The following is a 16,610-nucleotide window of genomic DNA, read 5'->3' on the forward strand; positions in this document are numbered from 1 at the left end:
TATGCTAGTTTAATCAAGTAGCACAGAGGAAATATTTAAAGTGCAGAACACCGACTGATTTGTAGCAGATTCAAAACAAGGGACAACACAGATGGGCATTCCAATTTTTTCAACTCCAAAATGTACAGATAGTAAAATTCAAACTTCTTTGAAAACAAGACTTGGGCTATAGCTATCCCTCAATGGGTATACAAGTGAAGTGGGATGGGGAAAGGGAGTCTTCCCTTCCCTCCAACATGATGGCAAACCATAATCCCAAATTTTATCTTTCCTGAGGCCAAACCTGCTAAGTGCTGAGCACTTTCACTGTGATGCTTAATTCCCATTGGCTGGAGTGTGCTCAGTACTTTATAGGGTCACAACCACTAAATTCACAGAGTAGAAAATTCTAGTGTCCATAGGCAAAAGCTCTGCTTCATTCCAAACTGGCCAGAGAAGCAGGGGCAGTCCTGGAGGAGAATCCATGCTGCACCTTGTTAAAGGATTGTACATTTCCCATTCGAGCATGTGATCTGCTATGTTCTCCAACGGCATTTTGGAAGAATCATCCAGGATATCCCATGACTCCTAATTGCTCTACACCCCCTCAATACATATTAAGTGTCGTGACTTGAAATCAACAATATATCCATTAATCATTTGTTAGTAAATGTCATTCTAGTCTCATATTTGATTTCAAATTCTGTCTGAAACTTTGAGTAACTGACTTTAAAACGATCACCTTGGAGCTCAAAAATCAGCCATAAAGAAGATGGGCAATTTGGAAAAGTGAAAACACCATATTTGGCAAAAAAAATTGCACTCTACTGTAATGTTCTGTACAGTTCTTGCCCAGCTCTATTCAGCATTCAACAGCACTTATTTAGGCATTTTGTTCTGACATTTAAATAAGCCCTGGTCTACACTATTGGGTGGTGGTGGTGGGGAGGGTCGATCTAAGTTACGCAACTTCAGTTATATGAATAACATCGCTGAAATCGACGTACTTAGATCGACTTACCGTGGTGTCTTCACTATGGTGAGTCGACTACTGTTGCTCCCCCATTGACTCTGCCTCTCACGGCACTGGAGTACAAGAGTTGATGGGAGAGCTCTTGGGGGTTGATATATCATGTCCAGACTAGACACAATAAATAGATCCCCGCTGGATCAATCACTGCCTGCCGATCCAGTGCGTAGTGTAGACATACCCTAAGGAGTCAGTTTTTTTCAAAGAGCCTAGCTCCCATTCATTGTGATCAACAATTCCTCTCCTTAGGCACAATGAAACTTTCTTCCAGGTGGGAAAGTTCTCTGTACAGAACAACTTAGCTTCCTTGGGGGCTTGTTCACAACCACAGAATGAACTTCCCAAGGAGCTAAGAATGAGCACACACTTTGCTACCTTCCACTCCATGAAAAAAGGTGCATTTCTTTGATCTTGCATTCTCACACATGTACATATTCAAATCAACAAGCCAAAGGAAATAAAGCCTTACCAAAACAAATCACTACACTGCACATATGGTGTTTTCCAGTATGGAGAGGATGAAAGAGAGACTAATATGCCCAGATTTTCAAAAGACTTAGGATACCCTGCTTTCTTGACAGTCTGGCTCTCTGTCACAGTGGGAACACTACAGTGATGAGTGCAGGAAAAGAATCTACATAGAACAGAAGCATCTGTGATCTGAAACCTTTTGAAAATCTGATCCCATTTGTATGAAAATCTTGTCTCATTGTGCTGGGCACTTTTGAAAATCTTTCTCTAAAATAAAACAATACAATGATAGTGCCTGAGTGCAGCAGAAAAAACAGGTGAGCCAGAAACTTTCTCTGAGATGTAGAAGTGATGCCAAATGATCAGAGTAAAAGTATGTTGCTGAGACCTTCAGGTACAGAATGCAATTACAATTAATTTGTACAGGAAGTAATATGAATAATGCCATAATTTCCAGCCACCATAGCCAACATTTTATAGTGGATTCATTTTGGACCATTACTAAAGAAGGCAGTCATTAACTTTCATTACTAAGGGGATGGTTGTTGCATTCCTTTGAACATATAGTACACTAAATTTGCTCCTTAACAGTGAATTACTGCTCTATTACTCTGTATCGTTAAAAGTAGGGTAATATTTTAATGTTTTCATGTTTCTGAAATGCTGCTTAATGCAGAAGCCTTGGAAGAACTTTGCCATCACTTGACTCACATTGAGTCCTTAAGTACATTTATAGAATAACTTCCATTTGTGAAAGCTCTAAGATTAAATGATATATCTCCACTATCTCTATGAATAAATTTTGTACACACTGAATATCTGTGGGGCAACAAACAAATTATTTATTGATTATTTGGAGACCAAGTTTAATATGTTGTAAAGAATTACAGTTAATATTTTATTATTTTAAAAAATATTTACCAACTTATAATTGAGACAATTCTATTTTGGATTCCGTCAATAAAAAATTCGACTTCACAGTCAACAAGATGCTAGAACGCATTAGGCTTCAGACTTTGGTGCAATTTAGGTACCACTAACATCCAATAAACAGACTGGCAACTGAGGACTTTGAATACAGGCTGCAAATTCCTCTTCACATTCTTGCCACACAGGAAATTTACTCCATCATGGGGAGATATTAAATTTCTGAGCTGAAAAACTGATTACACATCTGCGTAAGGGAATATTAAATTCAATATACCATCTGAAGCCCAAGTTCTTAGCAGATGTGAAAAGCATTATAATTTGACTGCTTTTCAGTAGTTTATGCAAAATGAGTTAGTGGTCTCAGTACAGTTCCTAGCTGACAGGTGCCTATGTCACAAAACCCCATCACAACTAGCTCCAACTTTCATGATGGCAGAGTCTCAGCAGGGATCAAGAATAAATACAAATGGAAAACAAATTATGGAACCTTCTTCTGACTTTTAGAGTTGGTATCTCCAGATTAGTGCTGTGATGTTATAGACTTTATTAACTGAGAAGCATCAAAAGCCCTCAACTTCCATTAGCCTCATCAGTCTCCCTGTGCTCCACCTTTGGGGAAGGGTTCCAAAGAGCACCAGGGATTTTCCTGGATAATAAGACCCTCTCTTTGCAGTCCAACTTCCCAGGAATGTGGAAAGCTTCAGTGCCAGTGACCTCCTCCTACATCAAGCTCCAATCTGACCTCAGTAGGCTTTCAGGATACTCAGTATGTAGTATGATGAGGCCCTATGTGGGGAAGCTTGCATGACTTGTTAAAGGCCTAAAACAAATCTGTTGTTGTTCCCATCCAAAAGAACCTCTTATTCTGGGAATCAGCAAAGAAGGCCAATCTCATCCCACTGTGGGGCTGAGGCTTTAAAATGTAAGATGATGATGATGTAATGTTTATACCTTTTTCTAATGGTGTTCAGTGGAGTGGTGGCACTAGTAGCAAAAATGATTAATAAAATACAAAAATATAGGATCAGTCCTGCTCAACGTCTTCCTTCAAGAGCTCCTTACTGGTTCAAGAAAGCACTGAATCACATGGTTATGTCCACGTCTATTCAGTTAAAATCCATGCTTGAGTGCTTTCCTCAATCAGGATCTCAGGCAGCATCACAGAAGTCAATGGGACTATTTGCAGAAGGAAGGTGAGAAAAATCAGGCCCATATTTTTATCTCTGTATATAGCCCATATGTCTGTGAATGTGTGCATAGGTATACCAAAAATCCTTGCTGTCAAATTAGGCTTGAACAGATCATGCCAACTTTCATGGGTGCACATGCTGTGTAGCGCCTCTAGTTCATTTTGCTCTTCTGCTACTTCAAAGACCACAACAATTTCTAAGAGAAAGGAGTCAGGGAAAGATTACTTAGAAACCCAATGCATATTCATGATATTGCATTTTAACTGAAAAGCACAATTGATGCTTCCAAATGTTGTTGCAGTCAGTGCTGGCCCATCTCCAGAAGATCCTTAACTTTCCAGAAAATGTTAAATTACCTTTCTGATTTATGAGATTATTGGGACATTGGAAGGATAATGCTCCCTTTCCAGAAATCTCTCTCTCCAAGCTTCCTATAGATGGAATTCCTATGTTGCTGAAAGGTGGCAATTAATTCTTAAACAAAGATATATTGCTTGTCATAGAATCCTGCTGGTCTTTTGCTATTTAGGAGTCATTTGTTTCTGCTATAACCCTATTTTCCTACATTATATTCTGCTGTTATCTTAGAAACATCTCTAATAGATTTTATCCACAAATAAGTTCTCCTATTACTATTATGGCAACTCCAGAAGGTGTTTTTCATCTCATAATAACATCCCTGCAGATAAGAGAGCTAAACCTGAGCTTAACTTTCTTAGCACAATTTTCTTATATCCACTCTTCCCCCCCACCTTTGTTCTGATAGTAAACTCAGAAGTTAGAGATGCATAAGACCTAATTCATCACCTCATTCATCCTCTGCCAATACATGGTTTGTTCTCTACAGCAGTGGTTCTCAAACTTTTTTTCCCGCAGACCACTTGAAAATTGTTGTTTTTTTCCCATGGACCACTAAATGATTTTTCCAAATGTTGTTTGTTCCGTTAGCTAACTATTGTAAACTGCTGTGGATAAAAGTGCTATATATAAAAAAAACTTTAATAATAATTAACATTTTTTCTTTTTCAAATAAAAGCACACAACTCATATTTTAATATCAGTAGTGATGGATGTGCCCTCTCTCCCCTGTCGCGGCAGCTCCCCAGGTGCATCTTGGAAGAAGGTCCTTCTGTCCCTGGCAGCCACAGACCTGAAGCTGGGGAAAGTTACCTGTTTCTCTCGCCATCACAGCCCTGCACATCCAAATTCCTCCCACTCCCTCTTCTCACCCCACTGCCCTCTCCCACCAATCCCCATTTCCCCCAAGGTCACCGCCTCACCTTACATGTGCGTCTTCTCCAGGTCCACTGGAGCTATGCCTTCATTCTCTCATGTGTGGACCACAGTTTGAGAACCTCTGCTCTACAGCATATTTTGTAGAGTTTTGTCCAATCTACTTTTAAATCTGTCCACCATTTTCTGAGACGATTATTCTAAGGTCTGTTGAACTTGACTAATAAGAAACAGGAGTTGGACCCTGCTATTCAGCCTACATTTTTACTTTCTTGATTTCATGACATTACTTCTGTTTATATCCTCTTCTAGCATGAAAGTAGAATGTCGGTGAATGAAATACCATTGACACTTATATGAAGTACAGGTCTGTCGCATCTTACGCGAGGGTTATGTTCCACAGTCAGCACGTAAAGCGAAAATTGCGTATAATCAAAAGTACATTGAGTGTAATGGTGGGCAGAATTGCCTGCACTACAGATACAGTATTAAAATTGTTATTTTTCTCCTCTTTTATTTGTTTGTTTGGGGGGTTTTGCCAACCGCATAAAGCTGAAATCGCACGTGTTAAATGCGTGTAAGGTGTGACAGACCTGTATGACAATTCTGGGAAGAAGAATAATAGTTGATTGTGGAATAACTGTATTTTGTCTGTTCATGAGTACTAAATTTTAATGTACAAAAATTTGCTCTTATGTGAAATGTGAAATGTAACACTATTATGAGAATAAAAATGCATTACCATTACTAGGGCTCTTTTCCAATATCTCCTAAATTTTCTCTATGGGTTTAGTCCTAGTTAAAGAATTTGCATGAAAAGTGAACATTGAAAATATTGACTTCTTGGCCACAGCTAATTGTCCTTAGCAAAACCAGAAATGGTGTATGCAGAATGGGGTAGAAGTGGAGAAGAAAGAACAAGTAATTAATTCTGCTTGTTCCGTGCACATATGTATATTAGGTACCTCAATCAAAGCCATCGTGGATGTTAGAAGAGGGTCTTTTTAGGCTGAGAAGGATTGTTAGAAAGAGAATCAAAAGTTAATATTTTTGAAACTTTAGTCAGTAGATCATGCACTCTAAGTGACACACCTTCCACTTGATCCATTTCTAATGGAGCTAATTGGAGCTAAGGAGCAGGGTTAAAAGGGGAAAGAAAGCAAAATATGAAAAACAAAATCTAAATCTTTCTTCATGAAAATGTGTCTCAAGCATCTGACTGAGACTTCCTGGCTCTCCTAGTCTCCATGTTCTTCTGCAGCTTGCAAGTCCATGAATGCCTATTTGTATTATTATTTATCTGTTTATTTTAGAAAAATAAACTTAATTACAAGATTAAAATATGGCCACTCTCTCTGAGCCTGATTCTTCACTAGCTTGCACCTTGGGTTGCCCTTTAAACTTGTGCCAAGTGTATGTAAAATGCTGCCACTGGCATGAGTAGAGAGTTTGGCTTTGGTGACATTTTACACATACATTTCATAGGTTTAAGTGACTGCAGCAGGTACAAGGTAGTGGACAACCAATAATGCTGTAATGTATGTGTATATATAGAGACATGGGTGGGGGGAGACAGAGAAAGAGAGAGAAAAAAAGATTTTTTTCCTAGTTAAGTCATAGAACTATGCCAAGTTGCCTGGTTTCTATGCCTACCACTGCCAGACTTCCTTTGTAAGTTGGACAAGTCATTTCCTCACCCTGTGCTTCAATTCTCTATCTGTAAAGTGGGAATATTTAGTTCATTAATATTTGTAATGTGTGTTGAGATTCTCTAACGGAATATGCTATAGAAATGCAAAATATCTCTCATTAAGATGAGTTTGATCAAATTTCTGTTAGTCTTTGACTTAAGTGTTGCACTTGCATTTTTTTACATTTTGATATTCCCTGACTGAATTAAAGCAAGCAGCTGCGGTCATCCTGCCCCTCCAGTAGTGAGTGATATTGTGTGTTACCTGCTGTGAGTCCAGTCAGTTGAAATTCTCTGTGTTGTGTCCATAGTCCTCCTATTATCCCTCTCTTCTTTTTATTTATGTATACTTTGCTATTTTCTGTTTTCTATGTAATCAAGACCATACGTCCTGCAGAGACCTATGCATTGCACTCATCTATAAAGTTAAGCACGTGAATAAATCTTTGCAGGACTGGGGTCCTAGATTGTAAACTCCTGGGGAGCCTTCATTTAACTTGCTTGCAATGTGTTGTACTCATCTATTTTACTATATAAATAATAATCACAAAGATAATCCCATATAAGACTTTTCCCCAGTAATGTGACATTGCCCAGTGCTGTGGGAGCCTGTGATAGTAAGAAATACTGTAAAGTCTAGATAAAAGAAACCCCATAATACAATGGAGACCATCACAAAAGTGCAGTGTTTGCTGAGGGAGATTGCACAAGTCTGCAGGTAATGTACACAGCAATACCCTTGTCTCGTAAAGTGATGAGCTCCTGTAGAGTTCCCACTATTTTGCTTTTCAGCAACCAATACTATAAATGGATTTTTAAAAATAAAATATAATTGTGATTTGCAAGTGTTTTCCTTTCCATTTTTTTTATTATTATAGCTAACTAAGAATCCACTGTATTGTAAAACATTGCTGAGCTGATCAAATGTTCCCAATATACTACTTAATTTAAAATTGCTTTTAAATAGCTTTCTAAAGCTTGTTTAATATTTTTTTGTATTTATTATTCTTTTACAACATAAAACTGATGGATTCCAAAGTCTGAATTACAATCCTTTTATATTTCTTTAATACAGTAAGTTGCCTACAAGTATTCTTGTTTACATTCCTTTCGTTCCTTCTGAAATAATAAAGTAACTGCCTTTTATGCTCTATTTAAATTTTGAGTGCCAGCCAAGGTTCTTGTCTTCCTGTTTTAGCATCCATTTAAAGTGAATTTTCTAATCAGCAGTGCCCTCCACATCATATATCCTCTCCTCACTATCTTTGCTGATAACTCCAGAGATGTTGAGGCTGGGAAATTACTGGTCATGCTTCTCTAGTTATGCTTCCCCTAAGAATCTAGCCCTTAGGAAATTCATGCTTTGTACTCCTAGTCCCTCATCTGAAGAATATAGATTCCATGAGCAGATGGTTACATGTAATTTAGAAGGTCAGCATTCAAGGAGTTTAGAAAACTTACACTAAATCTTGAAACAAGTTTTGCGACTTTGTTCCTTTGGTTTTTGTGTGTTCATTGATTTTAAGGCTATAAACACTTCCTCTATAAATAATTTCAATTAATCTTCATTAAAAACCATAGACAAGAACAACATGTATTTAGTTTTTTTAAAGTGCAAATTGACTTAAATAGGTTTGGCTCAGGCCCTAACCACCCCACCCCACGTCATAAGTACCTCATCCTGCAAGCCCTCCGGATATTGGCAAGAGTTACAGTTTAGAAAGGACTTTCTAGACTTGAAACATAAGTATACTGACCTTTATGATTAATCAAACTATGGCTAAAAGTGTGTGTGTGTGTGTGTGTACATATTGAGCTTCAATACTTACAGAAGAGTTTGGATTCTTTTAAATATGGATAATTCTGCACCTAGTACTACCATCCTTACTAATGCAAAACTCCTATTCATCCTCTTGGGGCTTGTAAGACTCACAGCATTTGTTCCTTATGAAATTTTCAGGAGCAATTCTGTACAATACAATATATTATGATCAAGTCATATAAGGAAAAATAGTGCATGCTAAGTTTGAAAATCAGGTAATGACAGTGACCATTAAGGAACTTATGATGGGCAAAAAAATGCAAAAGTCAAAGTAAATCCCTTGAATGTTTACGGTTCTCTGCATTTCCCCTCACCCCCAATAAAATCTTTTCTTATACCAAATTTCATATAACCAACTGAAAAAACAAATCAGAAAGCTAACATCTACATCTCTGAATCTCTACATCTTACATTTTTATTATAAATAGTATATCATCAATGATTTAATATTATAAATATTAGTAATAATAATATATAACAAAATTGTGAAAATAAATTGTAGGAAAAAAGATAAAAACCCCATTTAGTTCCAAAATATAGTGCCTAATTCTTTGCCAATGACAGTATTCCTCACTATCTCATTGCCAGTCTAACAGAGCATTTCTAATATAGCCTAACCATGGGTTTTCTGAACAGTCACCTTAATTAACTTATTTATTTATTTCATTATAATTATTTGTATTATCATAGTGCGTACAAGTCCCAATCATGGATCAGATCCCTATTACGTTAGATACTGGACGAACAGAGATTAAAAAGATGGTCCAGTGCATACCAACCTTTCCATCTAAGGATGCTCATTACCCTGATATCAAAACATCTTCATACTGTGATATCACTTCTAGAAGTAACATTTCCAGAAGTCCACAATCCTAGAAATAAGGTAACTACATTCAAAACCAGAAAAAAGTAATAGAACCGCCAAGTTGTGCATACACCCGAAGTGAGTCACTGACTCTTTGTACATCCTCATTCTCTTTCCCTTCTACGTTATACTGCTTGCCATTGTTGCATCTTTAATTTTCATTGTAAGTTCTCTTGATCAAGGATTGTGCTTTTCACATCTTCTCTTACGTGCCTATGGTAACTTTTAGTTGCCATAAAATAATAAATATGAATCTAGCATTCAGTATTTGCTATGCATTGTCATTCCAAGAAGCTGAACTTTTAAAAGTAAGGATCCAAGAAATGGCACACAAAAATACTGTGTGCGCCATGCTGTTCAGATTTGTAAGCGCGCCATCAAAATTCTTTTAATAGCAGCTTTCATAACTTTGTGTTCACATGTTCTATTATTTCCTAGATAAGTTTATCCCCTATTGTAGATATTGTGGAACTATTTTTTTTTCTTGAGACAAGGTGGGTGAGGTAATATCTTTTATGGACCAACTTCTGTTGGTGAGAGAAACAAGCTTTTAAACTTACACCAAGCTCTTCTTAAAAAAATGTCAGTCATCCAGTCATGGAGCTAAAACAATTGCCAGTGTCACTAGTGATGAACAGATGACATGTAATGAACAGTGAATAGTTTTTGTTTGCATAAACTATTCAGCAAGCACTTGCAAATAATGAATACGTGGGCTGAAATCTGGCTCATTAAAGTTCATCCAATAACTTATTCACCAGGAATAATTTGATCAGCACTAGTCAAAAGCTTCAAGTAAGTTTTCCATTAGTTTTCACTGTCTGCCTTTTTGTAAGGCATGTGTATGCACTGCAAATGCAGAGAGAGAATCAAAATATGCTGCTCAGCCTAATTCTGCCCTCAGGTGAACCTATATAATTTCAGGGAGGCTAATAGGGTTAAGTAATGGCAAACTTTAGCCTCTTGGTTTCATTCATGAATTACTGAAAAAACGAAAATGTTACTACTATGCAGGAGTGAGATGACACACCTGGTATATTACTTGTATGTTTATTTCTACCATGTAGGTAGTTTTCCTGACTTGATTCAGGATGTGTTGACCTCCAGTGTTGCTACTGTACAGTTAAGGTTCATTTTTTTTCCATTATAAACATTTGCAATGGATTGGAAGCAGTTGTTGTGAAGCTTATAAAAAAGTTTGTTTGGTTACATTATATTCCCCCCTCCCCCCAAAAGCAGTTGATTTAAATCATATGATTCTTTCACAGAGTGGCCTAAAATAAAAATACATTTTTCTCTAAGGTATCTGTCTTTGTTGTTATTGTTACATACAAGCTACAAAGCATCTTAATTTCATGAAATGTTCTTGGGTTTTTGGGGGGGAGGGGATTGCATCATAATTTCTTGAAAATGTCTTGGTTATGTAGATTTCATCAATCACATATTTAAGATGTGAGCTGGTGAAGGAAAACAAGTGATGCGGTGAACGTCTCAGAACAGGTAAAAATGTGAAATTGCCAAGATGACTGCAGTTATGGTACTTTTAAAGGTATGAGATTATAAAGGGTATCCTAGCCGCTATGCTTTCCAAATGATATAGAAGAACGTCAGTGCTAGATATATTTCACAGCACATAAAATAAAAAACTAGGTAACTCACACACAAAATATTCAGACTGTGTAGAGTCTGAATGTACAAACCCTTACTTAACCCCTTTGAAATCAGTTGAGCTGCCTGGGTATATAAGGACTGTTTGTATGAAGAAATGGTTGTGAGTTTATTGCCCCTATATTGTGTGAGCTGCTGAGCACTCTGAGCTCCCAGTAATAAGTTAGTCTTGATGGGCCTGATCCTAGAAGATACTATTAGAATTTGGCCTAAAGCACAAAAGAGGAAATTTTAAGCTTAACCTTTTACAATATTTTTATGGACCTGATTCAGCAAAGCACCAAAGTCAATTGCAGTTAAGCATTTTCTTAAAGTTAAGCATTTGATTAAGTGCTGAACAAATACAGAATTATTCACATTCTTAAAGCTAATCCTGTGCTTAACTGCTTTGCTGAATCAGGGCATAAATTAACTCCATTGTAGTAATTAGCTTGTCGCGTAAAGGCTAAGAACTGCAAGACCAGTCATACTTACCTTACTTTGCTTTGTTACTAGTGGGGAGTAGAGATAGTTCAAAACCACAAATTTCAAATATTTTAGAATCTTAAATCAGACCAGGTTTGGGAAGCTTTTGTCAAACTTCTTATGAATTTTGTAATGAAGCCAAGTGAGTTTTGCTTGCTATTATGTTTGCACATATTTTGAATGGCTGTAATAAAAATAATAGTTTCTTAGTCAGCTTTACAGTCTCAAAATGTCAATAATGAAGGAAAATAAATTGGGTTATGGCAGATCTCATCTACTGGAAAAAATATATTCTATGTCATTTTAAATGGTCAGATGTTATGCAATCAAAATAAAAAATAATATTTTGACTTAACAAAACTGGGTAGGAAATGGTTTCTCATCCCACAAAAATTTTCAAAATTTTGAAGCTCTTTCCCTTCTTGAACAGAGACATAGTTGAAATTTTCATAAATCACAAATTCAATATTTTTTTTAAATTGGAGTCATTCCAATGGTTTCATTTTGATGATTTTCAAAATGTTTAATTTTTGTTTTCAACAATTTTTAAAAGACTTCCTGTGGCTTAAATTTCAAAATTGTTTCAAATCAGAAAAGTGGAATTATTTATTTTAAAAATGTCTTATTTTGACAATGTCAAAAATATTTTTTCAGAAAATATTAAGTCAAGAAATTCACTGAAACTGACCTATTCCCTTGGAAAGTTTCAGTTTCAAAGGATCAACATTTTTGAAGAAAAATGTCTCATCAAAATATTCCCAACTGGTTCGAATCACCCCACATGTTTCCTGTTTTTCAGTCTCTGAGCAGTGTGTTGTTTTGTATACAGTGTGTCACATACCTAACAATATCCAGCATGAGCTAAGAGTGCTGTAACAGCCTGAAATCAACCTTTGTTTGCTTTCTGGGGGGCTTCAGTGTTGACAGTGCTTTAATCAATTTTTGTACATGGATTATTTCTATAGAAGATATATAGAAATGCTGTTTTTATACATATCATGGCCTTTTGGATAGCTGGAAAAAACATCTGAACAATTTACTCATGAAAAAATATATTATAAAATATGTAATACTGATGATGAGGCAAAAAAATTCAGCACTCTTGCAAACACTCCGTGTTCTTTCTCCCAGTCAAGCTCTAAAAAAACTTTCCATCAAAGCCCAAAGAAACATATATACAATTTTAGACCTTTATATGACCCCTTTTTTCTGAAGGGTTATGCCTTAAACCTCTGGGTCTTTCTAGCTTTCTTTTTTCCTGTTAGAACATTTCCTTTAAGTTGTCCTCCTACCCCCACAAAGCTCAAAAAGGGGAGAGTACCTGTTTCTCTGCCTTCGCATAAGCTATCTCCTACTCTGCTGGGAGCCAACGTAGAAGGTCTTTTTAGCTGACCTTGACTTGAAATACAAAATAGAAAAAGAAATGGATGAAACAAACAGAAGCAAGAGTAAGAATTGTACTAGACAGGCAAGGAGAGACTGAAAGAAAAAATCCACAGTGATTAAATAGTGGTGGAAGCTATAAGTTACAGTAAAATGTACAATGCAAAAAGCATTTTAATCTATCTGTGCAATCCACCCAAGAATAAGTATTTCCCTGGAATCGTATTACTTCTTATAATATATGGCACGCAAGCAAATGCATTATAAACTCCAGATATGACAGAATCAAGTTATTACTTTTCTTACTGTTCTCCACAGGAAACAAGCATAACTCGATGAATATTAGTTGGGCTGCAATTTTTATTTGCCTTTTAAGAAAATCAAGAAAAGGTGTATACAGTCTTGATGTAGCCATGCTGATCCCAGGATATTAGAGAGACAAGGTGAGTGAGATCATCTCTTTTATTGGACAACTTCTGTTGGTTAGAGAGACAACTTACATACTTTCATGGAGCTCTTCTTTGAAATGGAGGAATAAGGAATAACAAACACAGAACCGTGAATACTCTTGTGCATAAATGCACTTGTTTGCATGCCGCTGTGAGTATGTACATGAAGAACATGCATTTCCCAAACATTAATATAAAGAAAGATCCTGTTCATACTAGAAACAAATAAGAAACATGAAGATGGTGAAATCAAACAGAGGTTCAGAATTCAAATACATGACCACCATCACTAGAGCTGATTGAAAACTTATGTAACTTAGCAACACAGAGCAAACTGAAAATGTTCACAACAACATGGCTGTAAATGAATTATTCACCGAAGAAATCAAATAATTTGAACAGGGAAAACAAAGAAAAAAACAAACTTCCTCAAATTGTGCATTATAAATTATTTGCTCATCTCTACTGACTTTTCTGACCAACTTTTTTTTCTTTCAACAGATTCAAAGGTCAAGCTTTGTGTACCAAGCCTTGGGGAAAAGGATTGTTACTGATGTCTAAAATCCCTCCAGCCATATGAGTAAGTTAGCTGTATGGAGGAGGGGCCTATGAACCATGATTGCCTGGCTATAGCATCCAAATTTGGCTCATGCTATTCTTCTGCTTGTATGATGAGAAAAGTTACTAGGTCTGTGCTATGAATCTCAATACTTCTGGCTCAGAATTGCTCTTTACTGCATGCACATAAAACTTACTTATTTTAAGTGATGGGGAAAATTGCAGTTATTGCTGTAAGTGAAGAAAAATACACCTTGTAAGACTATGAAGTGGTAATCATTGCTGGGGTAAAGTTCATCTTTGAATTTATTGGGTAATTTATTAGTTAGTTTGAATCACTTAATCTTTAGAAGTGTATGGGTAACATTAGTGTTGAAGCTGTTGCTTTTCAAGTTGATGTCATTCTAAATGGGAAGATTTTCTAAGATGCTCATGCTGGAAGCAGGCAAAGAATAGAGGTCTACCATGGGAGAGAAGGCTCGGTAGGGCTAGGGACTGGTAAAGACTGGTGCATAGCACATGTCTCAGAGGAAAGGGAAGAGTTTGTTAGTGTTGCTTCAGACTTGTTGAGTTCCAGGAGAAGAAATGTACGTGAATTAGCTGAAGGACTAAGCCTGTACAAGCCAGAAGGTGGCACTGAAAGGTGGGCAGAGCAGTTGAAGGCCAGCTGGGCAACTGAAGCTGGTTGGTGGTTGCCCCACACAGTACTGGACAGGGACACTGTGGTAAGCACCTACTGTAACAAAGCCTCAAAGAGAAGACACCATTGAGAGATCACTCATGGCTTTTCTAAGGCCTCCTTTGTAAACATGAACAGGATTCTTCACCTTTCTCCCATAGTGGAGAGTCCAAGGAGAGAATTACAAAAGGCATGGGGCTCCCTCTCTATGGTGATAGCTGGGATGCTCCCATATCTTAAGAGGATGTATGGTCTCTTTATGATTAAGTTATTCAGTAAGATGTTCCTGCACCAAGGACTGTGATTATTTTCCTGATAACAGACAGGTGGCTGGGTCGGAACCTGATCTGGATCCCATCTCCTGCTTGGTTCCCAAAATCCCCTCCTGCTCCCTCACTGTCTTTCTGCCTCCTTAACTTGGACTCCTACATTCCCTGCTGGCACCTGCTACCATCTCTCTCAAAAACTGTCCATAATCCCACTTCTTCTGCCAAATTCTAAAATGCACTCTACTTCCCACTACAGGGATGGCCAGGTCACCTCTCCCCACACTGGTCCTGTAACCCTTGGGTATGTATACACTTGGAGCTAGAGGTGCAATCCCAGCCTGAGGGGAGATATTTGCTAGCATGAGCTAGCATGCTAAAATTAGCAGCATAGTTTCAGTAGCACAGGCAGGGGTGAATAGAAGGAGGGGTTAGTTTCCCTGCAAACCTGTCCAGACCACATGTATATGTACTTGGGTGGCTAGCCTGAGTTGCTGCTCATGCTATCCTGCCTATACAACTATTTTTAGTGCACTAGCTCAATGAGGCCTAGTTTCAAGTGCAGACATACCCCTTTGGGATTCCCACTATCTGAACTGCTGGCTAACTCTCCTGCTAAGATGCCTCCAGCTCCCATTTCTGGTCCCTGTTGCAGCTCTGCACTCTTTTTCCTGCCTAACTAGCAATTCCCCTGAAGTGCACTCTTACTGTTCTAGAGTTGAAAGAAACCTTTTTGGGGGCATGGCTGCAGGTTCTGTCAATTATTTCCATGCAGGTGTGTGTGGAGACAATGCTGTCTGAGCTCATCTTCATGGGGAGAGATCTTGGTCCTCAGGAGCATTTTCCCATTACTGAAAACTGCACATCACTTGAGAGGAGAATTTCTATAGCTGGATTACAGAGGTATGCGATCACACATATGAAATGGGCCACTGACAGCCTAGTTTGATGTGACGTTACAGTAATTGTGCAATTATATGCACAATAGTGGGAACTGTGTGCACAAATCAGAGGTGAAGTTGGGCACTCGAATCTTTATAAATCTGGCCCAATGTTCATTTTGCACAGAGTGATTTTCTTTTGAAATGTGGCCTGATTCCAATAAAGTGTTAGTGTTGCAGAGAAGAACTAAATATCATTCATTTGGTGGCTAAATTTGTTGTAAAATGAATGCATTGTATTTTTGCTATATGTAAAGGTCAGCTATTGTACTTTACTTTGTCCTACTCCCTAGCAATTCTTTTGAACAGTGAAACTCTTTTTGTCATCCTAAAGTGCTTTGCTTGCCTTCTAGACATTTATGTAAATAGCACTGAAACTCACTACATTTGAATGAATAATGACCCAATTTATGTTAGCTTATGTTTACCAAAGTGTCTTGCTTGAGTATTTGGGCCAGATCCTCCGCTGGTGTAAACTGATAGTGCTCCGCTGAAGTCCAGGGAACTAAGTTGATTCATTCAAGCTGAGGATCTGCCCCTCTGCTTTAATTTGTGCTTGCTTGTCACATACACTGGCAAAAATATTTTAAGCTCATTTGACAAGATCTTAAAATCCATGGAAAGTAAAGATATGAAAGTCTTCTCACTGTTGAGTCTCCTAGTCCAGTCTGTTCTAATACAGGAATGTTTGCCAGAGTATGCAGTTTTCTAGTGTTATCCAATAATGTCTTAACTGTTCTAAATGATACTCAGAGACTATTCCACATTCTAATACATTTCACTATCAGAAAGATATATTCCCATCACTTTTAGTTGTGCCCCCTTAAGTCACTCTACACAAATTCTTCTTTCCCTCTTTTTCCTCTTCAAATGTACATGTGCCCCCTCTTAGTCATCACTTAGCTAAACAAAGTCATCCAGTCTCTTTGGCATTTCTCTGAAATTTTGATTGTAGTGATAGAATCTGTGCTGTGATTGGTATAGAAATTGT

The sequence above is a fragment of the Gopherus flavomarginatus genome, chromosome 8 (genome assembly GCF_025201925.1).
Source record: "Gopherus flavomarginatus isolate rGopFla2 chromosome 8, rGopFla2.mat.asm, whole genome shotgun sequence".
NCBI classification, from domain to species: Eukaryota; Metazoa; Chordata; order Testudines; family Testudinidae; genus Gopherus; species Gopherus flavomarginatus.